Source organism: Rattus norvegicus, chromosome 20, assembly GCF_021556685.1.
Source record: "Rattus norvegicus strain SHRSP/BbbUtx chromosome 20, alternate assembly SHRSP_T2T, whole genome shotgun sequence".
Classification (NCBI taxonomy): Eukaryota; Metazoa; Chordata; class Mammalia; order Rodentia; family Muridae; genus Rattus; species Rattus norvegicus.
This window is the reverse complement of record NC_141553.1, coordinates 49,937,149-49,964,163: the sequence shown is the minus strand read 5'-3', so window position 1 is coordinate 49,964,163 and position 27,015 is coordinate 49,937,149. Positions and strand designations below refer to the sequence as shown.

Below are 27,015 nucleotides of genomic sequence, written 5' to 3'. Positions count from 1 at the left end.
CGTGTATGTGTGTGTGGTGTGCATTTGTGGTGTGTGTGGTGTGTGTATGTGTGTGATGTATGTGTGTGTGTGTGAGAGAGAGAGAGAGAGAGAGAGAGAGAGAGAGAGAGAGCGCATGTGATAACAGACAGGAGGTCATCTCTGTGAAGTTGTTCTCCTTCCACCTGTGTGGATTCCTGGGCTCAAACTAAGGTCACCGTCCTTTTGTAGCAAACGCTTCACCTGCTGAACCATATCATTGGTCTTCAATCATGTTCTCTTATTTAATTCAGTTTATGGTAACTCTGAGAAATAGCATGTTGGGTGTCATTAAATACGTGAAATTCAAGCAGATTAAATAGCCTCCTTGGATCATGTGTCCTCTAGGTACTTAGGGCTCTTCTGACTCCTAATCTTACATCCTTTTTAATACAAAATGGCCGTTAGTCCAAGCTGTATCAGAATAGGAATGCTTAGTAACTTGCCGTTACTTCCAGGTTCCCCAGTGCCAGGAGATAAAGCTTTTCCTTCAAAGTGCATTCTGAAAATCCCTGCCTTTGGAAAGACTCGATTATCCCCTCCCCTATTTGAGGATCGGGGGTCTCTGAGTCTGACGGCTTTTGGCGGTAATGCCCTAGCTAGGCTCTCAGGGGCTGCAATCCGAGGCGCTTTTAATCTTAGGCCTTTGGTCTTAGAGGCTCTGTCTGACCGGCACTGGTTCCCAGCAGTTTCATGAGCTAGGGCAGACTCTGGATCCCATTCAGTCTTGGCAGCCAGGGAGCCCAGTGGAATGCTCCTGACTGGGAACACAGAGGTACCACATTCGCCTGGATTCCCACTCCCTTTGCACAGCTGCGTACAAGAAGTATGGGTGAGCTCACTTCTGGGCCCCGGGAGCTGCTTTTCTGGTCCTGCCCCACCCACTTTGCTCCAGAGAAGGGAGCTCCCTGTGTTCCCATGATTACTGCTGCAGCTGCATCGACCCCGCTTTGGCCTCACATGCTTGTGTCGGTTCTCCGCAGCTAGGCTGCCCCTCCCCCTCGGAGACAGCTCCTGGCCCTGGGTGTAGCATTTGTGATGTCACAGGCATTACCATGGCAACAGACTTGTTATAAACACAGGATAATAGCCCTGCTTTTGCCTTTCTTTATTCCCCCATGCCGTGAAGGGAATCACCGTGATCCTTAAATAATAATCACGGACTTTTGCCGCAGAGTCTAGGAAGTAAGAGAGAAAGGCTGCTGTGTAGCTGTTCAGGAGGCTGTTATAACAGTATTGGAAAATGTTAAAAAAGCACCAGCCAGTTCTTTCTAGACAGATACGTCTTTATCCTTTTAATTTGAATAAATTCACAAACCTCCGAGGCTAATTTTTGAACTCACACCATGAAAACAGTCTAAACTGGCTATATATATACATATATATATATATATATATATGTATATATATGTATATATATGTATATATATGTATATATATACACACACACACATATATATACACATATATACATACATGTACACACATACATGTACACACATACATGTACACATACACATACACGTATATATTGGCAAGACGTTTGAAATATTACTCAGGTTGATTGCATTCTCGCCTTGCTGCTGTCCTCATGCTAGAAACTCTAGCCCAGGCTCAATCCTTGGAGATTTCATTCAGAGGGAATTATGCTCAGCAAAGGCTCCAACGGTGAATTAGGAACACTGCACAGCAACTCTCCACTGCCTCCCCCAACCCCCCAGGTTTGGGAATGGAAGCAGGGCATTGGGGATGGAGTTTTGAATAAAATCTGTTAACTAAGACCTTACCATGATTGTTATTGTTTTACAGTGTAGCCGTCTCACACACACACACACACACACACACACACACACACACACACACACACACACACGTCCAATTCACTGACTTTGGAATTGATGAGCAGCCTTAGGTCTGCCGCTTGGCCATATCAATCTCTATTCAGAGGTAGGTGATACTCTTGGGACCACATCTAGGGCCCCTTTTGGTCTGGGCCTTGCTTCATGATACTCTTTTACTCACGAGAATTAAAATAAAGCCAGTGCAACCAGTGGTGTGATCACTTGGTTAACCCGCAGATTTTGGTAGCAAAGGTCTCACTGCGGTTGCTCCACGTGTTGCTGGTCTCCCCCAGAGGCTCACGAGTTGACTGTCCCGAATCCAGAATCCCTGTAAATCCCTGAATGCTTTAAAAATGAAATGAAATGTGAAAAAGAGATGCACTTCTCCGATGCATTTATGTGGCGTTTTGAACAGAACGCCTTTTACCTCAGATGACGTGTGTCCTGATTCTTATTTCCCCGCCACGCTCCCAAGGGGGGGGGTGTGTGGCTAACCGTGGAGCCATCCTCACAGCGCACACAGGTGTGGAGGAGTTTGGGATCAATCTCTTAAGACCAGCTTGATTTCCTGCACACAGACGCATCTTGCCTTTCTCTGAAAACAGTGACCATTTCCTGTCCCCCCCCAGGGTGGTTCCCATTCAGTGAGCTTCTCAATCTGTGTTCGGGCAAAGTCATGGAAATACGATATATTTTTTTAGGGCAGATCTTGAAATTCCTAAGTGGTTTTTGAGAACTGGGCTCCAAGGAACGTTAGCTTAACTGAGAATGCGAAACCCCATGTGATCTCTAGGCTCTGTGTATATAGCTGAGCAGCCCACAGTTAATAAGCATGTTACTTCTTGGCACTTAGAATTCTTACATGGACTCATTTTCATCCACAAGAGTGGGAATCAGAATGTGGTCTGCATTATGGTTATTATTTATTTTATCTGTTATTCAATAGTCTTGGGGCCTGCATGTGAGTGCTGTATTCCAAATAACCATTAAGAAAACAGGATTTAGTAAAAATGGCATTGGCTTTTATTTATTTGTCCAACTCGAAATATGATTATTAAATAAAATTACCTAGAGTTAATGGGATTTGGATGACTTACTATTTATGTACTAGATATATTTATCAAGGGGGGGGGGAAGGGATGGAGAGAGAGAGAGAGAGAGAGAGAGAGAGAGAGAGAGAGAGAGAGAGAGGAAGGAATGGAGAGAGAAAGAGAGAGAGATGAAGGGATGGAGAGAGAAAGGGAGGGAGGAAGGGATGGAGAGAGGGGAGAAAGGGATGGAGAGAGAGAGGGAAGGAAGGGATAGAGAGAGAAGGAGGAAGGGATGGAGAGAGGGGGAGAAAGGGATGGAGAAAGAGAGAGAGAGAGAGAAAGAAAGAAAGAGAGAGAGGAAGGAATGGGGAGAGAAAGAGAGAGAGGAAGGGATGGAGAGAGAGAGGGAGGAAGGGATGGAGAGAGGGGAGAAAGGGATGGAGAGAGAGAGAGAGAGAGAGAGAGAGAGAGTTAGTTAACTGAAATCTTGGATTTCCCAGTAACTTAGGATGGGGCAGGAGGAATTCTAGTGAGTGGCAGGAATCGAATAGGAAAGCGAACAGCATCATCTCGTCACAGTTAATAGTTTTGAACAGTTACGATGGGCCAAGATAACAGATGACATCACTTAATTCTCTCCAGCGACTCTAAGGGTGCTGCTATTAAAATTGTTTTGCAAACAAGGAAACCGAGACCCAGCCGCTTGGCCGAGGTCACGTGGGTAACGGCTGGTGGAGTCGATATTTGAACTTGCGTATTACGTTTCTTCTGCTCACACCCACGGACTTATCCAAACACTATGTCAATCTCCCAGTGGGTGTTAACTACTTATCTTGTTGCAGTGACCAAATATCAGACAAGCAAACGTAAGAGAGCTAGTCTCTCCCATGGTACAACCCAGCATGGTGGGGACGTCCTGGCCACGGTCAGGAAACAGAAAATGGCCAATTCTCTTATGCAGCTTTCTTGCGCAGCCTCAGCTCACAGAGTGCTGCCGCTCAGTCAGAGTGCACCTTCCACTTCAGATGACTTAATCTAATCACTCCTCACAGGCACGCCCCCCAAGCCCTGTCTCCTAGGTGATTGTAGATTCTGTCAAGATGGCAGTCAGTCAGTATCCATTACTATTTCCAGAACGCTGCCTATTTTTGTAGTAGACAATATGGATCATATCACAATCCGTGGTGACCAGGGACCTAGAACACCCTGGCATATAATGAAACCATGCCACCAAGGCCAGGATTGCAGTGCACACCTGTAATCCCAGCACCTGGGAGGTGGAGGTAAGAAGATCAGGAGTTCAAATCCAACCTCAGCTACATAGTGAGTTTAAGGCCAGCCTAGGCTACATCAGATTCTGTCTTTTAAAGTCTAGAAACCAAGCCAGACAAACCAAACAACAAGAAACAAAACCAAAAAAAAAAAAAAAAAACCCCAAAACAAACAAACAAACAAACCAAAAATAAAACGAACAAATCCCAATCTTTTTCAAGCTTGACTTTGAATGTATGGCATCATTTTCCTGGGGTTGTAGCGTACCTGTTGGGAGTCAAAGTGCTGTGAAAGTCCTTAGTGTGTAAGAGCAGAAAGTCTCGTAGCGGATAAGACCTGTATCGTGTAATCATATTCAAATGAGGCTAAGGCACCATCGTTTGAGTTTCAACATGGCTGGAAAAGCCACCACCACCACACGAAGCCTCAGAGTCCCACCTCCCATGATACAGTTGTTGATTTATCTCCTTTTTTTTTTTTAATAGTGTTCATTTTGAGAAGGGTCTCACTTTGTGGCCCAGCCTGGCCCAGCTCGCTGTGTAGTTCTGGCTGAACTGCTCTCAGAGTAATTGTCCTGCTTCAGCCTCACAGCCCTGGGGGGACAAGTGTGAGTTTCCACACCCAGCTCTCTACACAACCCAGAGTCCTTGGAAAGGGGTGCAAGGTCCATTCTAGTGTGATTATAATCCCGCAGGGCAGCGTGATGCAGACACTCTCAGGCGACGTGACTTGTTGACACCAGCTGTGCCACTTTTTGCCTACATAATATTAGATAGGTCACCCAGTCTCCCTGACCAGATCCCCTCGTCACAAAGTCATGTGGTCAGTCACCTAATGACTAAATTCCCCATATTCATAAAATCCTAACTTCTCAATCAGATTCCCAGAACCACATAAAGGTGAAAAGAAAGAACTATCTTCCAAAGGTTGCCCTGTGAACTTAACATGGCACCCACACTCACACACACACGCGCACACACACACCTGAACACACATACGCATACACACAATAAAATCCCAAGTTTGTGTTTTATATAGCTGCTCACCTGGTTTTATTCCTGGAGGGAGAATGTTTAAATACGCTATCACTTGTACTTGTTAATTGACTGAGCAAGGTTAAATTAAACTTATCTATGTATGGAGTTACAGCAGCCCAGAGCCCGTGGGAGGTTTGTACCTCTTGGAACAATGTGATGTTTTAAAAAAATGCATTTTGTGTGTTTGCGTGTCTGGGCATCACACCCATGGCTACCACAGTGAGTATGTAGTGGCCGGTTCTCTCCTTCCATCACACCACGTGGGTCCTGGGGATTTAACTCGGACTTGGGGTCGTCTGGTTTGGTGGCAAGTGCCTGTCCCTCTGAGCCATCTCACCCTCCTCCCTTTAAGTTACGTTTCATTCTGTTTATTCAGTGCATGTGAAACTGTTACATCGGGACGCTTCCAAACAAGAATGGATTGCACTTTAGACAGTTCCCCCCATCTCCCTTCCCCTTCCCCACCTCCCTCCCACTCAGTCCCCCTTTGTTCCTAAGTTTTATTCCAATCCCCTGTCATATATGTATCAGGGTAAAACCTAGGGACCACAAATGAGAGATATAGACTCTATCCATCTTGCTGAGACTAGTTCAGTCTGTCTGATTATCTCCAGTTCTATCCCCTTTCTCACAACCAACATTATCTACAGTTTTCTTCTTTTATAATTTTACTTTAATTTAATTGTTGCATCATTTCCCCATCTCCTCCCATGGTCCCCCTTCTTCTGCAATTCAGTTTCTTTTTCTTTATTGTTGTTACATAAACACACACACACACACACACACACACACACACACACTTTTTTTTTTTTTAGTTTCTGTGGCTACTCCAGGTTGTGTACTCAGATCTGAAGAGTTGGAACTAGGAACCGCAGATGAGAGGGAATATGTGGCATCCGTCTTCCTGGGTCTAGGCCACCTCAGTCAATAGGACCCGCTGAGTCTATTTAACCATTGATGTGTGTACACATTTTTAGAGTTGACCACTTAATATTGGATAGCCAATGAAGGGGCTCACCCCTAGGGGAGACTAATTCTTCCTCCCTCAGTGGTCATTAATTGTAGCTCTTTATCTAGGAGTCAGGCTCTAAGAGATTTCCCCCATCTATGTTGGGATGACAACTGGTGTTGGATTTGTTCCGGTCTCGTTTAAGCAGCCATATTGCCTCGGTATCAAAGGTATCTCTCCCTTATCCCATCTAGAAGACACGATCTTGCAGCAGACGTCAGCGTGGCTAGGGTTTATTCTAGTTTTGGCAATAGTAGGTTTATCTTCTAGAGTCCACGATCTCACGGGCCATGGCTATTTGGCTAGGTTTTATAGTACCAGGTTCAATTTCCTTCCTGTGTAAATGGCCTTAAGTCCAATTCGACAGCTGTCAGTCACTGTCCAGAGCAGAAGCGACACCCTGGCACCTTTAGGGTATCTAAATACCGTGCTGGTTATTGCTGTGGTCATAGACATCACAGCTGGGTAGGTCTACCGATGCTTTCCTGTTTTGGCAGCCTGCGTAGTACTTCCCGGTACTGTGAGAACTAGTCCTCAGGGAGGAGGCTTTCGGGAGATACGGCTTTACCGTCCTGTGTCTGAAGCGCCTGGCGTCTTCAGTAGTATGGTCTTAGTGCTGACATCTGGGCAGCAACCGTAGGCAACAGCAATAGTCTTTATTGTTTGGGGACTCCCTTCACCAACAATTCAAACGGAGGTGTCTCATGTCTGGTATGAGGGTTTCGATGACATGATCTACAGCTCTTGGTGGGAGCATTATTTCCACAAGTAATTAAACACCCCGTCTCTGTCTCCTCCCCACCCTGTGTGTGTGTGTGTGTGACATCATGTAATTTTATGCAAATATCAAATATTCTCTATGCCTTCTTCAAACATCTTTAATGTTATTTATCCTTCTTCCCCCTATATGCTCCCCAATTAACGTCCTCCCAGCTTCTCATTCTCCCTTCACACCACCTGTATGTTCCTCTTCACCTCTTTAAAGATTTATTTATTTATTTTATGTGAATACACTGTACTGTCTTCAGACACACCAGAAGAGGGCATCGGATCCCATTACGGATGGTTGTGAGCCACCATGTGGTTGCTGGGAATTGAACTCAGGACCTCTGGAAGAGCAGTCAGTGCTCTTAACCACTGGGCCATCTCTCCAGCCCCCTCTTCACCTCTTTAGAGTTGCTTATGCCCTCCTCCCCCAGCTCCCCCGTCATGCTCTGCTTTGGTCTTTTGGTTTCTGTGGTTACTCCCGGTCGTATACTCACATCTGAAGAACTGAATCTAGGAAGTGCAGATGAGAGGGAATACTCGGCATCCGTCTTCCTGGGTCTAGGTTACCTCTCTCAATGTGGTCTTATTTAGTTCCGCCCATTTTCCTACCAATCTCCTGATCTCGTTTTTTCTTCCCAGCTGACTAGAGTCCCGTGGCATGAATGCAGCACGCCGTCATCGTCCATTCATGAGTTGAAGGACGTTTAGGTTGATTCCATTTCCTAGCCGTTGTGAATGGAGCAGCGGCGGACATGGCTGAACGAGCGTCTGCGGTGTAGAATGGCAGGTCCTTTGGGCAGACGCCAGGGAACCGTATAGCTGGCTGATAGGATAGATTTATTTTTATCGTGATGAGACTTCTCCCTGAGTTCCAGAGTGGCCGGACCAGTTTGCAGTCTCTCTAACAGTGGATAAGTGTTTCCTTTTCCCCATGTCTTTGCCAACATTCGTTCTCAGTCTTTATGGCTGAAAAAAAAAATTCTACTGTATATATACATCCCATTTTCTTCACCCATTCCTCCCCTGTTAGACACCGAGGTTGGTTTCATAACTTAGTGCTGAAATAAACATGGACACGCCAGTGCCTCTGTGACGTGCTGAATCGGAATCCACTGGGTCAATACTCAGAGGAAGATCTGTGTCAAACAGTAGATCTCTTTTTAGCTTTGGCAAAAATCACACATTAGTTTTCATGGTGCCTGGATTAATTCCCACTCTACCAGCAGTATACGGGTTGCTTTCTATCTACATCCTGGTCAGCATTTGCCTGCTCACATGGTCCCTCCCTCCCTCCCTCCCTCCGCCACCTGTCAGGGTCTCATGAGACCCAGAATGGTCTCACACTTGCTGTGTAGTGGATGCTCACCTCAGACGTTTGCTGCCCCTCGTTAGCACCGCCTGAGTGCCGGGATTACAGGTGGGCGCCGTCCCACCGGGATCGACCTCAGGGCTTTGTCCTACTCTTAAGTATTCTCCCAACTGTGCTGCATGACCAGCCTTATATTCTTAGCGGCTGCCATTATGTCTGAAGTGCTCTAAAGGCTTGAGATAGTTCTGATTTGTATTTCTTTGATGTTAGTGAGGTTCCTCATATGCCTACAGGCTGTTAGTGATTGATCTTTTCAGAACTGTCTGTTTGTTAGCCTGTTTATTGATTGGATCGTTTGGTTTCGTGTTTAGTGCGTGTATTTATACATTTGTATAATCTAGATATTATTCCTCCGTCAGACATTCAGCTAGGAGCTGTTTGTCCCCCATTCCGAAGGCTGTCTCTCCACTCCGTTAATTACATTTAGAACAACTTTTACAAAATATTAGATTGATTTTTATATGGCAGTGAGTACCATTACGACCTTCATATGCACATTCATAACATCTCAATTGTGTGGGAACAATTTTTCTTCTCTTTCTGCCTGGAACAGTTTTTCATGATTCCTAATTGTTACTCTGGACAACAGAGTGAGTAAAATGCAAAGTGTGTAGGTCGAGAGATCTCCCCCGTTTGAGACGTCCCCGTTTCGATGTTACGCATGAAGAGTGGCCACTGGGAGTAATTCCTAGAACTTCAGGAGAGAAGCCACAGTACGTTTAATGCAAACTTACCAACCGTGCACAAGAAGATGGAAAAACTAAATAGTCCTATGTCTACTAACAATCAAACAATTAAATCTTTCCTCCAAAGAATAGTCTAGACATAGATGGCACCAGCGGTGAATTCAGGTAGATGTTTACGGAAAACAGACGCCCTTTTAGAGACTGGAAGAGGAGGCAGCTGTGCTTACGTCATGATCACACTACACAACAAAGGTGCTAGAGAAGACAGAGGGATTCTACAGTAACTAGGTGTCATTGAGACGGACGACTTCCGCTTTACAATGTAAAATACTAAGCAAAATTATAACAAGCCAAAGCCAGGGATACAAACGAAAGGACAGTTAAATGTGTCTAATTCCCCCCTAGGAACACGAGGCTGATAAAACTGACACAGTCAATGTAGTTACATTAAGGGAACAATTCGAAACCTTATAAATCTTAATAGATACAGAAAAATAATTAGATAAAATATATCCCAATAAAAGTCCGCGGCAAGGAGCAAACAGACTAGAGCTTCTTTAAGATGGTAAGAACCCACAAAGCATCTGCTACGGCTAGTCAGGAGGGATCCTGAGAGCTTCCCCTACAGACCAAGAGGAAGCCAGGCACGTGGTCACTACCATCACATGTATTAAAACATAAAAATACTAGAATTCACCAAAACAGAAAAGCTCTTGTAAAAAGAAATAAAAAGGATTCGAAATGTTATTTTGTATGGAACCACAACTTTAATCAACAGGAAAGTATTATAATTAATGAGAAGCTTTATCAAGAACTGTATATATCAACCACAAAACAGGTTTCTAAAACTTACATACATACCATATAATCCAGCACCAAATACTTAAAGAAAGGAAAACTAGCAAAATATATCTAAGATTATTTCAAAAAATTATTAAGAAAATTAAAGACATAAACAATTTTGAAATATATTATGTTTATAGATTAGAGGGTAATATTATTACAATTATATTTTCTTCCTAAATCGGTTTATGTACTTAATTTAATTATAATAAAATTTCAGCATAATCTTTTGTGGAGCTATGAAAGCTATCGTGGCATTAGGGAGTGGGTCTTTAGGGTGGTCGGTTGAAGTCATGGAGGCAAAGTCTTGTCATAATATTAGGATCCCTCATTAGCAACTAAAAACTTTGTCGTCTCAAGATGATGCATGGTCTCAAATAGGCCAAAATTTCTTAAGTTATGCACTTAAAACACTTCTAATAATATAGAGATTGTTTTGATAAGTGATTAAAATGAAATTTTCTGTTGATTAAAACATACCCTTGGCCTGACATGATGGCTTACCTGGTAAAGGCTCTGGCCATAAAGAGAAATGACCTCAGTTTAATGTGAGAGTCTGCGTGGAAGAAGAGAACTGATTCATGTGGTCCTCTGACCTCTGTGTGTAAGGTCTGGTGTGCACAAGTGTGTGTGTGTGTGTGTGTGTGTGTGTGTAAAACCATCATACCCTCTTTAGAGGTGGAAACTGATCACACACACACACACACACACACACAAGCACACACTAAATAAATTAATTTACAAAAGATACAAAATATGTTTTTGTCTTTTGAGACTAGCCAAGACTCACTCTATAGCCTAGGCTAGTCTGAAACCTGCTTATGTACGCCATATTGACCTCAAACCTACAGCTATTGTCTAGGCATTCCAAAGGCTGGGGTTAGGGAGATATGCTACCGTGCCCAGTCTTATAAAGATTGTGAGTCCAGTTTATCTTGGGCTATGTAGTGACCTTGCCTCTACATTTTTTAATGCCATGTATATACAAATATATTTTAAATACTTACACATTAAATATATTATATATTAAAATAAAATATAGAAAATATTTTTTAAACATGGTCTTAATGTGCAACCCTGAATGGCCTCAAACTCATCAAGATCTTCCCACCTCTGCCCCCCACCACATGCTAAGATTACAGGAGTGTACTATTATATATATTTTAAAGTTATCTTCAGAAGAATGGAAAAATCTACTCAATGAGTAGGAGATGAGGTTTTTCATTCATGTCCCAACAAAGGATATATATTTTTTAAGTATAGAGAAGACATACATAAAATGTATAAATACCCAATAGAAAAATAATTAAGAATTATAAGCAAATAGTTAACCAAGGGAAAATCTGAAGAATCTATAAACTCCATAACTCCAGTTCCAGGGGCTGCAATGCCTCTTCTGATCTCTGCAGGTACCAGTCACGCATGTGGCACACAGACACACATGTAAATAAAACACTGATACACATGAAATAAACAACTCTTAAATAATGGTGAGTCAAGGCTCACACACGTTAGAGCTGCTCATGGAAATGGCTGGCATCGCCCTGAGCGACGGTAAGGACACAGAGCCTCTTCAAGTCCTGTGTGCAACCAAAGAGAGTGTAGATCAATACAGCTTCTCTTGAAAGATGATTGGAAGTGTCTGTTAGTGCTGAAAATGCATACATCTTATTATCTGGCAATTGCATGTTAAACAGGTATTCAAAACAAACATGGATATCTATGAAGAATTTTCATTGTAACATTAGCATTCTAATGGAAAACAAGAAACACGATCATTGACAAGCCTTGACCTGGATTCCTTGTGCGTGTAACACTTACTCATAGGGTGGTTGTGGCAGCACTCGCCTCTAATCCCGGCGTGAATGGGATGGGTGGATACGTTTTGAAAAGAACGTGTGACTAGGAACTTAAGATATGAGACTATAATCCTCACATTTCTACTATGTGTCTGATTTGTTTACGGCTACCCTAAGACAAGTAGACTTTTGTGGGTAGGAATGGTTAAAGCTAGCTCAAATGGGCCCAAGCTCCATATGTAAACAAGGGTAACTACTTCAGATCCTCCTGCTTCTGCTTCCCCTGTGCTGGAATTAACAGCTGTGTACCACCACACTGAGTTTTATGCGGTGTGGGCCATCACACCTCATATCAGGCAGACACTCTACCAAGTAACCTGCAGCCCAGCCCTCACCAGCCTTTATTATCGAGACATTACCATTCAGTTACGTGCGGATGAATCATGGCCAGGTCTAGAGTCAGTGTGCGTAACATGACTGTGTGTGGCCAAGAAGCTCTTGCCTTATGCATGTGGTATGTGTCTCTGGTTCCCTACTGTGAGGTCCCATGGGGGCTGTTAGACTGCCACTCACACACACAAACACTGAAAATACAGGAGGCTTAATGCACTAGATTAAGGGGTGGGGGTAGAAATTGATGGATGTAACTTCCTCCTTTTGGCCGTGAGTGAATAGCTGTGGAATATATTCAATAAAGCCCAAGAGAAGAACCCATGTGGTTGTACACCAGTCTCCCTTGGCAGTGGTCAGTTCAGTATCATAAACTTCAGCTACCTCGTCCTCTACCCCAAGTTTATTCTTCTTGTTACTCACTCCTACTTGCTGGAATCCCATGCCCAGTAAAACACGCACACAGACACAGATACACACTCACACACATATACACAAACATACAGACACACATATACATACACACACAGACACACAGACAAACACACACAGAGACATGCATACACTTACACACATATACACACTCATGCACACACACAAACACACATACAGACAGACACAAACAGGCACATATATATATCCATATATATATATATACACACACACACACACAGTCACACCTACACACATACAGAGACACATATGCACTTAGAGACACATACATGTATATACATATATTCATGCACATACAAATACACATACATATGTATGCTCACATATACACACACATAAATACAGACACACATACAAACATATGCGCATACACTCACACATACACACACATACAGACACACACACACACACACACACACACACACACACACACACACACACATACGCAAGTCCAAAGAGAAGGACCAGAAGATAATGGAGAATTCAAATAGTTGTAATCTGAAGAATCTTTCCCTATTAATGTTTAATGTATGATAAAGAAATAAAAAAATCAGCCTGTTGGTAGTTCAAATTTTGTGGTCTTCGGAAAGGTTCATTTATAAAAGTGTCCTGTCATCCAAATAGTTTCTTAGTCCTTTTCTGGGGAAGAGATAGAATAACAGCAAAGAAATTAAATTAGCGATTTCTTAGAAAGAAGAGAAGGTAGAATGGCCTTTGCCTACACTTCTCAAATAGACATGAAGACCTCTTCCAGGTCACTGGCTGCACAAATGGCTTAGGACTCCCTTTTGAGGAGGAAATGCCTCAGACCGTGGGTCCCCTGTGACTCCTAAGGCAGCCTTGGGACTGTCGTTTTGTGTTTGTGACCTAGCTGAGGGAATGCTTTGAGGATACCAGAGAGGTAAGATGCTAAAAGGAAACCAGAGGAAGCGTCAGTTCCTCTTCCTTGCTTGCTAGAGGTGGGTGTATTTCTGGAACGTCTTGTTCTAAGGGCTTTCCCGGTGCTGACTTCTCTAAGTTCGTATACAGTTGAGAAGACTGACTTTGTAGACTTGGCCAAGAGGAGTGGAAATAATGACCCCATTCTGTTGTGGAGTTTTTTTCCTTGCTGTTTCCCTGTAAGGCAACTTTGGTGAGATTACCAAAGATGGAATCCTTGGCCTCTTACATAACACTCAGTGAACGCAACTCAAGGTGTGCCTGCAAGAGTTGGCTTTTCCTTCCTAAGATGAGGCCCCGCAACAGACATTTGACTCTAATGAACAGGACAGACAGGCTTCCTATCTTACCTGAGGAGACAAGTATTAGAACACAGCAAACAAAACCAAACCCAATTATGTCTGAGGGCTGTAAGGTTCAGACCACTGTGAGATCCAGGTTTAAGGACATAAGACACCTCTGCTAAGAAAGGAAAAGACAAGAAGTCCTGGTACTGGTCAGGGATTTGGTAAGGAAAGAACACATGTGATGTCTCAGAGCTTCAAGGGAGCTAAGAAGTCGGATCCTGGAGAGGAGACAGGCCGAGAGGCTGGCCTGTCATGGGAGCCACAGAGGTCAGGCCAAGGATGTCCACCTTCTCGAGGAAGCAGATGAAAACCCTAAAGAGTTTTGTGCAGGCGAGAGCAATGATCATGTTTTTGTTTAGAGTTCCTTGCATGTAAAGTGATGAACTGGACAGTTAGGAAGCCACCTGTACAATAAGCAAGAGATGATGGTGACTTAACTTGGAAAGTAATAAGTTCCTGTGGGCAAGACACTTAGAGCACTGCCTCTCATAGAAGTAGGCTAGGCTGGTTTAATTAATTGGATGGATAGAAACATTTTGAAAAGAACGTGGGAGGAGACCAGACTTCTGTCACTGGATTATGGGTGTGTGGTGGGGCCAGGCACTGAGGCAGCAAGCACAGGGGAGTGGGCTGGATATGGGAAGGGCTTTGTGTGCAGCCTCGGATAGGACGAGATAAGAAGTCCAGGAGGCAGTTGTCGTGAGTGAAGCGAGCTGGTGGTCCTTGTTAATCATGTCCCAGCCAGTTTACCTTGGTTCCTTACACTGTGTTCTTGCTCTAAACTCCTGTACAGATTGGCTTAACCTCTGACCCTTATATACTGCCAGCTTTGATTTGTAAACACAGTGTCCTCTGAGGAGGGATGGGCTTAGAACTGCTTCTCTGGCAGCTCTGAAGGTGCGAGGGCACTTTCCGAGTGGAATCCCTTGTTCCTAATATTGTGCACCTGTGGATTAGCTACTCAGTGAGCTTTAACCAAGCATAGGGAGAGGAGTCTAGAAAGAACGAGTCCGTGACTGCAGAGTCTTTGCCCCGCGGCATCTTAGATCAGTGAGCAGGTCAGACCCAGGGTGCAGGTGCGGGGACAAGGTTTTACTGAGCTCTTTCTGTGCCAGCCACCCACGGGTGTGAATTGTTCAGACTAAGAGCAATATATAATGTGTTATATATTACACACACTCACACACATGAGCACACACAAACACACAGGCACACGCATACAAACATGCACACATATATGTGCACATACATACCCACATACACACGTGCATACACATGCACACGCACGCATTCACACATGTGCACACATGCGCACATACAGACACACACATACACATGCACGCGCACACGCGCATACACAGGCACACATGCACACGCGCACACACAGGCACACACACATACATACACACACACACACACATTTGTGCTATTGTGGGGTTTTGCCATTTCCCCCATGATTTCACAGGGAAAGGACTGCCTGTTCTGTATTTGTATTTGATACACCAGGGCACTCTGTAACCATAGACGTCCAGCCTTGATTACATGACTGTCTTTGTGTCCAGTGACAATAAAAAAGAAAGCGGTTTTTAACAATTGAGGACCTAACTTTACACAAAAGAGGGGGAATCTTCCTGGTAACCAATGGCCCACAGATAAGAGCTTATGCCTTGGTGCTGACATAGGACAGTTGGAGCAGCTGCCCCAGGGAAAGACTCCCTCACAAGTTTCGTCTTGAGAGTTTTAATAAAAAAGACACACATGTGGTCAAATTTGTGACACATGTCAGACTTAAAGATTCTCAAGTACGTATTGGTGGAACAAAATGTCCTTCAAAAAAAGGGCCTACCGTTTGATTTCATCTAGACTGCTGTTTTCCATACATATTTAACCATGGACATCTTTTGAAAAGAAACAGCCAAGTGCCCCATGAGATTGCTGTTCTGTGGGCCAGGCTTTGGGAAGTGTTTCGTATTGGACTCTGGTTTTTGCATATTCTGAGGTTGGCTTTCCCCTATTTCCTATTCAAGCGATGGTTTAGGGAAGACGGACTCTACGGCGAATACAGAGATGCAGAGCAAAGTTTGTCAAAGAGAGGTCGAAGCCCCCTTCACTAGCAACTCAGTGCCTTTATGGGAAGACAGTGAAATCTGCACCAGGAAGCCAGGGCCACGTGTGTTAAGCAGTGTTGTGCTGGAGACTACTACAAGTTCAATGTGGTATTCAAGAGGGAATGAGAGGTCTTGTGTCCCCTTTTAGAAACACATAGAACAAAGTGTTTTGGATTTCCCACCCCAGATTTTGGGATATTTGCATGTATTTGCATAATAAAACGTCATCTAAAGGTGGCTTACAAGTCTAAATGCCAAATAATTTGCATTTAATGTGTACTTTGTATTCAAAACCTGGACGTAACTGTCCAAGGTAATTTTAGTGCTCTGCATTGTGGCCATTACTCCTCGGGGGTTAGAAGTCTCAAATCTTGGAGCACTTTGTGTTTCGGAGTTCCAGGCTAGGGTTGTTCCTTGTCCAGGCTTTGTGGGTTCCCATCTTATTTTTCTTCTCTGTCAGGTGTTGGAAAGATAAGCAAGGAAGGAACGGTGCCTGTAAAGCAGCTTCCTTCTGTTTGACTTGATCCAGAGTCAGTCTCCAGCAAGGACTCGATAGATGACTCTGGTTTGACGAGAAACACAGGAACGCGAATTGTCTGTAATTAGAACTATTACTGGGCCATTAATATTCTTACATTTGGGTCCTGTTTAAGTTTCACTGTGGAGTCCCAGCCTGTTTTCACAGTTACTCTACGAGATCAGATCTCGTTGCCTTTCTCCTCCATCGATCCGTCCATCCATCCGTCCATCCATCTGTCCATCCATCCACTAATTCATTCATATACCCTGGCCTGTTGGTTGCTGCATGCTGGTTATCAAGCGTCCCCAGCGAAGGAAACGCGTGATGCTCTCATGCTGTTTAACGAGGCCTGTAGGTACAGAACTGGATTTTTCCAAACTCTGATGCATCTCGTTGGAGTGACATTTGTAAACACATCTCTGACCCTGACACTTCCTACTGAAAGACACACAGGAGCTTCTTGTCCCTTTGCAGGGATGAACGACGGCAAACCTCCGACATTCAAGAGACATCTTATCCAGCCCCCATTGGCCCCATTATTATCTGACCTTCACCACACTTGGTTAGTCGGTGCTCAGGAAACACCGCCTGCCGCTTCCTGTCCCCTGAAGATCCTGGCTCCCGGCTTACTGCGGTATACATCATCCTGCATACTGCTAGGAGCCACTGACTTCTTGTCTTAAGCAAGGCCACATCTAGTTCAACTCAGTGTCCTTTACCTGTTAGCTGCCAGCATGAGTACCTCCACGTAAACCCCCGATTATTCCAGAAAGCACACCCTCGGTTTCTCTATAATGACATGGGATAATAGCTACATAATTAGACACTAGCTATAAGAGTGTCATTAGAAAATTGAAAAATCAATTTAAAATTCTATCTTGTTTGTAGTTTGGGTTAATATGCATTCATTTCTTTGACTTATTGGAACCAAGTTTTCGTCTACATGTAAAGAGATTTTTCTTCTTTTAGTTTTTGAGGTTATACTATATTGACATAATTTCTCCCTTCCTCCTTCCAAACCTTCCCATATAGCCCTGCTTTCTCTTTTTCAAATTCAGTCTTTTTCTTTCATTGTTACATGTATGTATGTAGTATGTATGTATGCATGCATATAAATACAACCTGTGGCATCTCTATAATGTTACTTGTATGTATATGGTTTCAGGACGGATCATTTGGTACTGGAGAACCAGTGGATCCACTCTTCCCTGGGAAAGACTGCTTCTCCCACTCCCAGCATTCCTTAGTTGCCTGTAGTTCCTGTAGTGTAGGGCTGGTTTCTCGTGGGCTTTCCTCCACTACTGTCAGCGTGTCCGTTCTTGTTCGGATCATGTTTAGGCTATCATGTTGGCGAGACTCTGTAGGTGCAGATTCTGACATTATGCAAACTCCCTGATCCTGCAGCTCTTACAATCTTTCTGCCCCCTCCCTTGCAAGGTTTCATGCGCTTTGGGTTCAGGAATGCTTTGTAGATCTATCTACTGGGATTGGACTCCACGGTGCTGCACTTTGGTTAGTTGTGGTTTTCTATAACGGTCTCTCTCTGTTGCAGACACATTTCCTCATTGGAGGGTGAAGACTACACTTACCTGTGGGTATAAAGACAAATATTTAGAATGTAGTATCGGACTGTGCTGGTCTAGTAAAGTGGTAGTTGTACGTTCTCCTCCAAGACCTACAGGTCGTCGGCCGGGTTTCCAGCTGACTGTAGTTTCCCCTGTTGGCTGAGTCTTTAATTAGAGAGCAGTTGGTTACTGCCACGGCGTGTGTCACTACTGCACACACCCTGAGGGTTATTGTGCGGTGATGATCATTGTTGTGGTTCATGATCGTGGTTATGGTTCAGCTCTGTTACGGTTCATGGCCGAGTAGGACTGTTCGTTGCTTCCTTTGTTTGGAAGCTTGCATGGTGCCTTCTGGTACCACAAAAACAAGTCCTGAAACACATTGTATCTTAAGGAATAGGGATTTATCTTCCACTGTCGCGATAAGATTTTGTTTGGGACGTTAAGTGCTACTCAATTTAGAATAGTGCAGAAAACTCATGCTCTTGAAATTAGTTCAAATCTACTTCCAAAAGAAAATTTGTGATAGTTCAGGTACTTCAAAAACTCACATGTTGGCTTTCTATTAATTCCCTTTTCAACCTGTGACCATACAACCTGACGGAAACAGTTCAAAGCAGGAACATTTTAGTTTGGCCCAAGGTTTGGGTCCGCCATGGCGAGGATAACAGAGTGTCAGAAATGTGTGGCAGAGGGCTGTCTCTCATCGTGGTAAATCAGCAGGCAGATAGCATGCTAGGAGCCAGGGGCAGGCCTAACCAACCGCCCACGGCTAGCCTGCAGTGACCCTTCTCTATCAGCTAGGATCCCCTCTTAAGGCTTTCACAACCTCCTGAAATGTCACCACTGGTTGGGGAGCAAGCTTCAAAATGTGAGCCACAGGGGACGCCTGGATTCGAGCCAGCAGACCTTTATCATTTAATCGCATCTATTCCTTTAACTGGAGCCACACGTGTGAAGTTCGGGTAATTTAGGCTCTTCTCCTTGGAAAGTTCCGATAGCTCAGTTAACAAGGAGGCAGACATTTAGTCGTTCACTCCGACACTTTTCAAAAGAGCAAACTTCTCAGGCGCTTAGAAAGATCCACCCATGTGTGGATTGTTAATGTAATAATTACCAAAAAAAAATCGCATCTATTAATTACAGAATATCTGGCGGTGCAGTGATATATTTGGTAACATCTTGTCAACTATTAATTCAAACATTCCTTTTTAAAAAAAGAGTTAAGTGCAAGAGAAGCTTTTATTAATTTCATTGGCTTTGCTCTTAATCTGAGATAGCGAGATCTTACTCGTTCCCGGATTGCTCCAAGGACAGTAACTAGTTCTACAGATGTCACCTGTGCGAGGGGTGTGGCTGAGGTGGCAGGCGCTTACACTGAGAGGACTCTTGTTTTGTGTCTCTCGTTTGCAGAAAATCTTCGGGATGTTGCCTTTCCAGATAGCACAGTGGTAGTGTGGTGAACTTTACTACCTCAAGAGTCTTCCCACTTCTCCTCGCTAGAATGGGTGATGTAGAAAGAGAAATCAGGGCATCGAGTGGTGGCATCTGCATCTGCCAGTGTCTCTGTGTCGGCCTCTTTGATGGGCCGTAATGAAGCACGCTGTGTTTCACACAGTAGCCGCTTATTTTGCAAAGCAATGCAGCTTATGCCGGGTTTGCATAAAAATGCAGCTGTCATAAGTGGATCTGCCTCTTGCTTTTGGCTTCTAGCGATTCCTAACTCTATGCCATTCCTCTCCAATTCTTTCATATCTGCCATGCTGAATGTTAGCACTCAAAAAGACTCCGAGGGCTGGGGAGATAGCCCTGTCTGTCCATTGCTTGAAGATCTGAGGTCGGTCCCCAGAATCCATTTTAAAAAAGTGTGGTAGGGTTTCTGTAACTCACTGAGGGTGGGGGAGGTGTGTAAAGATAGGCAGATCCCTGGAAATATGGGCGTAGCCAGCCAGTCTAGCCTAATGCTGAGCTCAGGCCAGTGAGAGATCCTGCTTCAAAGAAAATGTGTTGCATTCTTGAGGATGACATCCAACGTTTTCTTCTGGCCTCCATAGGCATACACATACATACATGCATATACACATGAACACATACCCACATGCACACGAACACACATATACATACACATGCATGCATATATGCACACACAAACACACAAACACACACATGCACATACACATGAACACATATACATGCACACACGCAAACACATATACATGCACATGCATGCATACACGCACACACATGTGCACCATATACATGTGCATACACATGTACACACATACATGCATGCACACATATGAACAAATATACTTGCAGTGCACATATACTTGCACACACACCAACATACATATACTTGCACATGCATACACACATATATACATGCACACATACACACATAGAAACACACACATACTTGCACATGCACACATACATGCACATACATGAATGCATATGCTTACACATGCACACACATATACATGCACATGCATACATATGTGTATTCACACACAGAACACACATGTACATACATGCATACACACATATACACATACGAACACACATATGCTTGCACATGCATGCACACAATAAACCGTATGCTCAGCAGTAGCTGGAGGCATCTTATGGTCTTGCTTCTCCCACTTCTGCTCCTTTGCTTCCCTCCCTGGACCCTATCTTTAGCACTCCCCTCCCCCCTTACCTGGGAATACTTGTTTTTCTGAACAAATCACTGAGTCTAAAATATAAATATGATTGACAAAGCTGTGGAAGCTCTTTGCTTTGAGGAAATTTATACTTCATAGTAAGGGTATAATAAAACCTAATGTATGATCCTCCAGTAGTCGACTTTAATATTAGTGGGGAACCGAGAGCTAGGACATTCATAGTGGCACCCTTGAAGTTAGGTCTGTGGGTGGCCTCCCTTTCCCACATGGAAAGGCAATCTGACCCATGCCCCACTGTGGCTCCTTCTCCTGAGAAGATGAGGGAGAAGGTTGTTCGCCTGTGGTTAGAATAGCTGCTTCCACCACACGGATTTCTCACTCCTCAGCGTCTACGTGGCGCTTGCCCCTACGAGTTCCGATGGAACATTTGCAGTACGCCTGCGTCTCACAGTGAGAGAAGAGTAGCGCTTGCACCAGGGGCCTCTAACTTGGTTTGTTTTTGTTTTGAATCAATCAACATGTATTGATGGATTGAGTAACACTTCATCTGTCTCCTCAAAGACATTCGGCCTTCTTGAATTCGTGCTAAATCTACCCGCATGTCTCTGAACAGAGTGTTTGTCGGTAGCCTAATGGGCGGTGGCTTTTGCTCCTTCTTATGGGGGATGTAAGTGTGGATGTGGGGTCATCCTACATGCGTTGAAAAGTCCTGGTCTCTAAGGTGCAGTGGTCAAGATCTTGGCCTCTGGAATCAGGTGACTGCTTCCTGTATGCGCTTTCTGGGCAAGCTGGAGCAAGTCACTTCACCTTTAAACTTACTTTCCTACCTACAGGGTGGGGATAAGATTAGTGGGTGCCCTGTGGTGGGTGGTTAAATGGTGGAGAGAGTGGTGGGTAGCCAGGATTTCCTTTTGGTACGGTCTTCAAGTTTCCACAGCCCTCTGTATGAGCTCACTCTGTGTGAGCTCACTTCCAGAGCATGGGAGCCGTAGAGAAGCTCCTACAGGAGTCTGTAGTGTAGAGAAGCTCCCATAGGCATCTGGACAGCAGCGGTTCTCAACCCATGGGTCGAATGACCTTTCACAAGGGCCGCCTAAGACCACCAGAAAACACAGAATTCACACTACGAACCATTACAGTAGCGAACTTACAGTTATGAGGGAGCAATGAGAATGATTTTGCGTTTGGAGGTCACCACATCACTGGGAACTGTTGCAGCGTTGGGAAGGCTGAGAGCCACTGCTCTGGAGACTGCTAACTCGGACTCCTTAAGATCGTTAGAGTGGAATCCTTCCATGATGAAATGAAGATCAAAATTTAAACTCTAGTTTTGCCTGTCTTTAGTTGTGTGTGTGTGTGTGTGTGTGTGTGTGTGTGTGTGTAAAATAGGAAGTGCCTATAGAGGAGTCAGAAGATAACTTTTGTGTCTGTTTGCCTTCCCAATGCGACTTGGGTTGGAACTTAGGTTCTCAGGCTTGGTGGCAAGCTCCTACACCAGCCATGCCATCTTGCTGGCCCACCCCCTCTAATCTGTTCTTAAGTTAGCTGTTCCGACCAGAATGGCAAGAGTTCTCCCCCATCTCCCATTTCATGGTATGGGGAGCACACAGTAGTATCTTCAGAATACTTTGCAACAAGTCTCAAATATACCTGAAGTCTTAGAATGGTTATTTGAGTGCGTGCATCCTAGGGACTGTTGCAGGAGATAAACACCACCAGTGAAATACTTTCCATTTTTTTCCTCAATTTTGGACTCTAAGGAAAATTCCAATTAATATTAGAATTTGGGGTTCATTAAGGCCCTCTTGATCTTCTGTTCTTGCTCATGAGGAAGGTCAGTTCACGTGTTCGCTTCTTCAATTGAAATGGCCTAAGATCAATAACCAGTGGCCATCTTTATTTTTCAAGTCACCACACCGGGCAAACTGCTCAAGCCACTTCAGCGAGGCCCTCCAGAACTGCTTCATCTCATTCTTCTCTGTACTATAAAAAATAAATACAGTTTTTATTCCACCTCAGAGTTATTACTCTGGACTTTTACTTCTGGAATATACAGTAGGAAAGCGTCTTACGGCTCTCTGAGCATTAGATTAGGAAGAAAATGCTACAAACATTTTGCTTAATTAAATGCTAACGAGGTGGTACCAATTCTCGTGATTAATTGAAACATGCATATTCGACTGATGTATATTTATACGACAGCACATGAAAGTTTTATCACGGTCTACAAATTGTTCGCTCTGGGAATGCCGTTTAATGCTCTGAACATTCTGCCTTTGCTGCTACAGTGTTCATTATGAAAAAATATACAGGCTAATTGCTGTAAGGTGCTGAGACATCAGACTGTCACATGGGCCTTCAGTGAGGTAATCCCAACTCTCTCATGGCACAGACTCTTAGCCTACATCGAAGAGAGAAAATAAGATTTTTATTTACTTTGAAGATATTTTAAAAAATAAAGCCAGGCAGGAGCGGTGCCTGCCTTTAATCCCAGCACTTGGGAGTTTGAGGCCAGCCTGGTCTACAGAGCAAGTTTCAGGGCAGCCAGAGCTATAGTGAGAAACCCTGTCTCAAACAAAACAAAACAAAACAAAACAAAACAAAGCAAACAAACAAAAACAAAAAAAGGAAGAAAAAAGAAAAAAAAACCCATAAACATTAAGACATTAATAACCACCAACTTAGGGGGAAAGGCTAAATAGCCGAGTCTTCTATGTCGCCAGGGTAAAGCGTGCGTGCCCTTGCCAGCTGTTGTGGTTTCTTTGCTGTTGCTGGGTTAAAATACTCTGCCCAAAAGCAAATTGGGAAGGAGAGGCCTTGTTCCAGGTCGGTCGTTGAGGGAACTGAGGGCAGGAGCTCAAGGCAGGAGCTTGAAGCAGAAACTATGGAGAAAGCACACACTGCCTGCTGGCCCTCTCATGTATCACCCACAGTGGCCTGGGCCCACCTCCCTCAGCAGCCATACTTCTGTATAGATATGCCCTCAGGAGACTCAGATATGGGTGATTCCTCGATCCTCTTCCTTGTGGAGAAGGCTTTCTCTAGACTGTGTCAAATTAACACTAAAAACTAGCACGCCAGACTTCAAGTCAGAAACAAACAGGCGAAAACCAAATAAAAAGCCGTATTTGTCAGAATGCATTTTGGCTGTAACTTCTTAAGGAAAGTTCACTGGTCAGGGGCGGCCATTGCGTCTGGTGGCAGAAGTTAAGCTGTGCTTTGACCGACAAGATTCAGGTACTCAGAGTTCTTTTAGTTTCTTAAGCGGCGAGTTACTATGCTTGGCGGTTATGAGATGGGAATACCTGTCGTATGTGAAAGTAGTTTTGTGACCTTTCGGAGTGACCCACTTATCAGACTCACGTCCAGATCATTCCCTGTTGAGAACTTGGAGATGTCTCACGGCCCCTCCCAGAGCCCTTACCTGTGGGAAGCAGAACGGATAGGGACGCTGATTTATTTAGGAAGACAGATGCGAACCGCCAGTCTACAGCTTTTATAAGAAAATGAAAGTGCACGATTCTTTTGTCTTAGCCTCTCACAGTGTGACTTCCCTAGACAGTATTCCACGAGCTAACGTGTTTTAAAATCATGTTCTTATTTGTTAGGTCCTGTTGTAAGGAAGTGGCCTCGCCACTCTTTACACTGTGACAAGTGACTCTGGTGAGCTGGAGAAGGGCCCAGGTTGCCCTTTCTTTGGCCCACATACTGTGTCTTCTTCAGGGCCAGACCCCCGTGGTGGGCCAATCCCCTGCCTCCTACACCCTACCCTCTGCCCTTCCTAGTCTCTGCTTTAGGCCATTACAGCGAAAAGAGCCAGGACTTTAAAATCCCATGTTTTCTTTCTCGAACCAGACTATTTAAAGGAAGGAATGCCAAGGGAAAACGAATGTTTGTTGAGTGACTCCTTGGGAAACGAGGTCCTTGTAGAACTGTGAGGCCAAGTGACATCCGCCATGACATTTTTCCTTGCAGGTTTCACCAGAGCCGAGATGGTTACCACCGGTCATTTGTGAGGGCTCTGCGGGGTCCGCTTCTTTTTCAGGAACTTGAGCCTTTAAGGCGGTGTGTCAACTGGGACAGTAGGAACTACCAGTGCTAGTTGGTGTAGTAGTCATGGACGGCCATTGTAAAACCCTAGTAATTCGAGAAAGCACTTTCCCTGCGGTCTCTTGGCTTTTGCTAAGTTTTCATGCCATGAGAAATATTCATTCACAGATCGGTATCATATGAAATAATGTGGAGTAGATGTGACAGCTCTCTGAATAGAACACATCCATCCAGTGCAGTAACATTTGTATTCATATCGTTGACTTGATTTATGTTATCAAAAATGTTTACTAACATCAGAGGTCCCCTTTTATACTGTCTTGTTTGACAATGAGCCATAGATTCCGGTGTGTGATTGGTGAACTAGCGTGCATTATTAAAATGACAGCGTTTATTCTCTTACAGTAGATAAAGCACTGCATGTGGCTCTGAGTGAACACTCGGGGAGAAAGGCTCTGTCACTGCATTACACGATAGTTTGTTTCTAATTTTGCAGGCTGATGACCACGGTGCCTCCAACCAGATCTTTCCCCTGGAAGTGGAATGATTATATGACAGGGTCTATGAGCCATGGATATGTCAACAACCCAGGGGCAGGCCTCGCTTCACAATTAGTCTTTGGGGGATTCACTCAGAAGTCAGACACACTGAGTTCGCTGGGGATTTTGTGATTCCCATTCATGTCTGAATTATGAGTCTGGGTTAGTACAAAACAGAGTCTATAAAGAAGGACTGCTGCTAATTGTGGCAACTAGAGCGACACATGTGCACACACACACCCCTGTACAGACACACGTATGCACACACACATACACACAATATATATACTCATACACATACACACATATGCACATATATACTCTTGCACATGTCCACACATACACACATAATGCGCATACATACTCAGATACACACACATGTACATATATATACACATATGTACATGCATATGCACATATACATGTACACACTTAGATAACATGTACACACATAATGCACGTACACACTCAGATACAGATACATATCCGTGCATATACATACTCACACAGACACACACAGATACACACATATATTGTATATACATGCTTGGATACACACACATAAACACATACATGTACAAACTCAGATAACATGTGCATATATATATACATATATACCACATACACACATGATGTACATATACACTCAGATATAGATACATACACACAAATATGCACATACACACTCATACATGTACACAGACACATACATGTTTATATACACACAGATGCTGATCCAACACATTTACATGTACATGCACACTTTGCTACAGACACATACACATACATATACATATGCACATAAATGAATATATACACTCAGATACACATGCACATACATACACACATGTACACAGAATGCACATACACCCTTAGATACACATACACATATATACTTAGACATTCACACAAACACACTCAGACATGTACAGACATATGCGCGCGTGTGCGCGCGCGCACACACACACACACACACACACACACACACACACAGTCAAATGAGAGGACAGAGAGCACTAGTGCACTAGTCAAGATACACTGAAAGCTCCCAGAAGGCAGCCAGAAAATACTTTGAAGAATTTCCAACATTGTTTATTTCCCTAAAGGAGACCAATATCCCCAAGTTTCAGTCACTTGAGCGTCACCAGCCCAACCCTCCCGTAGCTCCTTACTCTCCGAGTTGTGGCTCACTTGGTATGCTTAATTTAATTCATTTTCCTTGCTCTCTTGAGCAGCCCATCTGTCTTAAGCAGTAATGGATGTGACAGTCGTGGTAGCTTATGCTGGTTACATTTTTTCTTCTCGGGGAAAGGGAATGAAACGTAGCATTTTGAATATAAGAAGTACTTGCAGACCACGCAGAACTCATCTGAGCGCCTTTGTTGACAGGGTTGAGGGGTCGACACCCCCCACCCCCACCCCACCCCAGTCTGGCTCTCACAACCTCAAACCATTCCTTTTTCCGGGGCCCAGAAACCACGTCAAACAGAGCTAAGTTAAGTGGGGCTTGTGCTTCCCTGAGGTCACCGGACTGGAAAGCTCACTGGAGGAGAATGCCCAGTCAGCCAGGCCTGCCTGCTGCCTGTTGCCAGAATTTGACCGTTCACAACTCTTGCTTTTTTTTTTTTTTGATTAAACACGTGGCTTGGGAATCATGTGACAGTAAACAACAGTCGTGTTCTTTTACCTATGGTGGGAGAGCATGCATGGTATTGCTGGCCCCTGACTGTCCAAGTTCACGCCAGGGCACTGCATTGCACACGCA

General features: G+C 44.1%; 1 protein-coding gene across 4 annotated transcripts in view; it reads left to right on the top strand.

Annotated features, from left to right (window-relative positions):
- The window catches only part of Sobp (sine oculis binding protein homolog), a 179,142-nt gene that overhangs the window by 22,408 nt on the left and 129,719 nt on the right, over window positions 1-27,015 (top strand).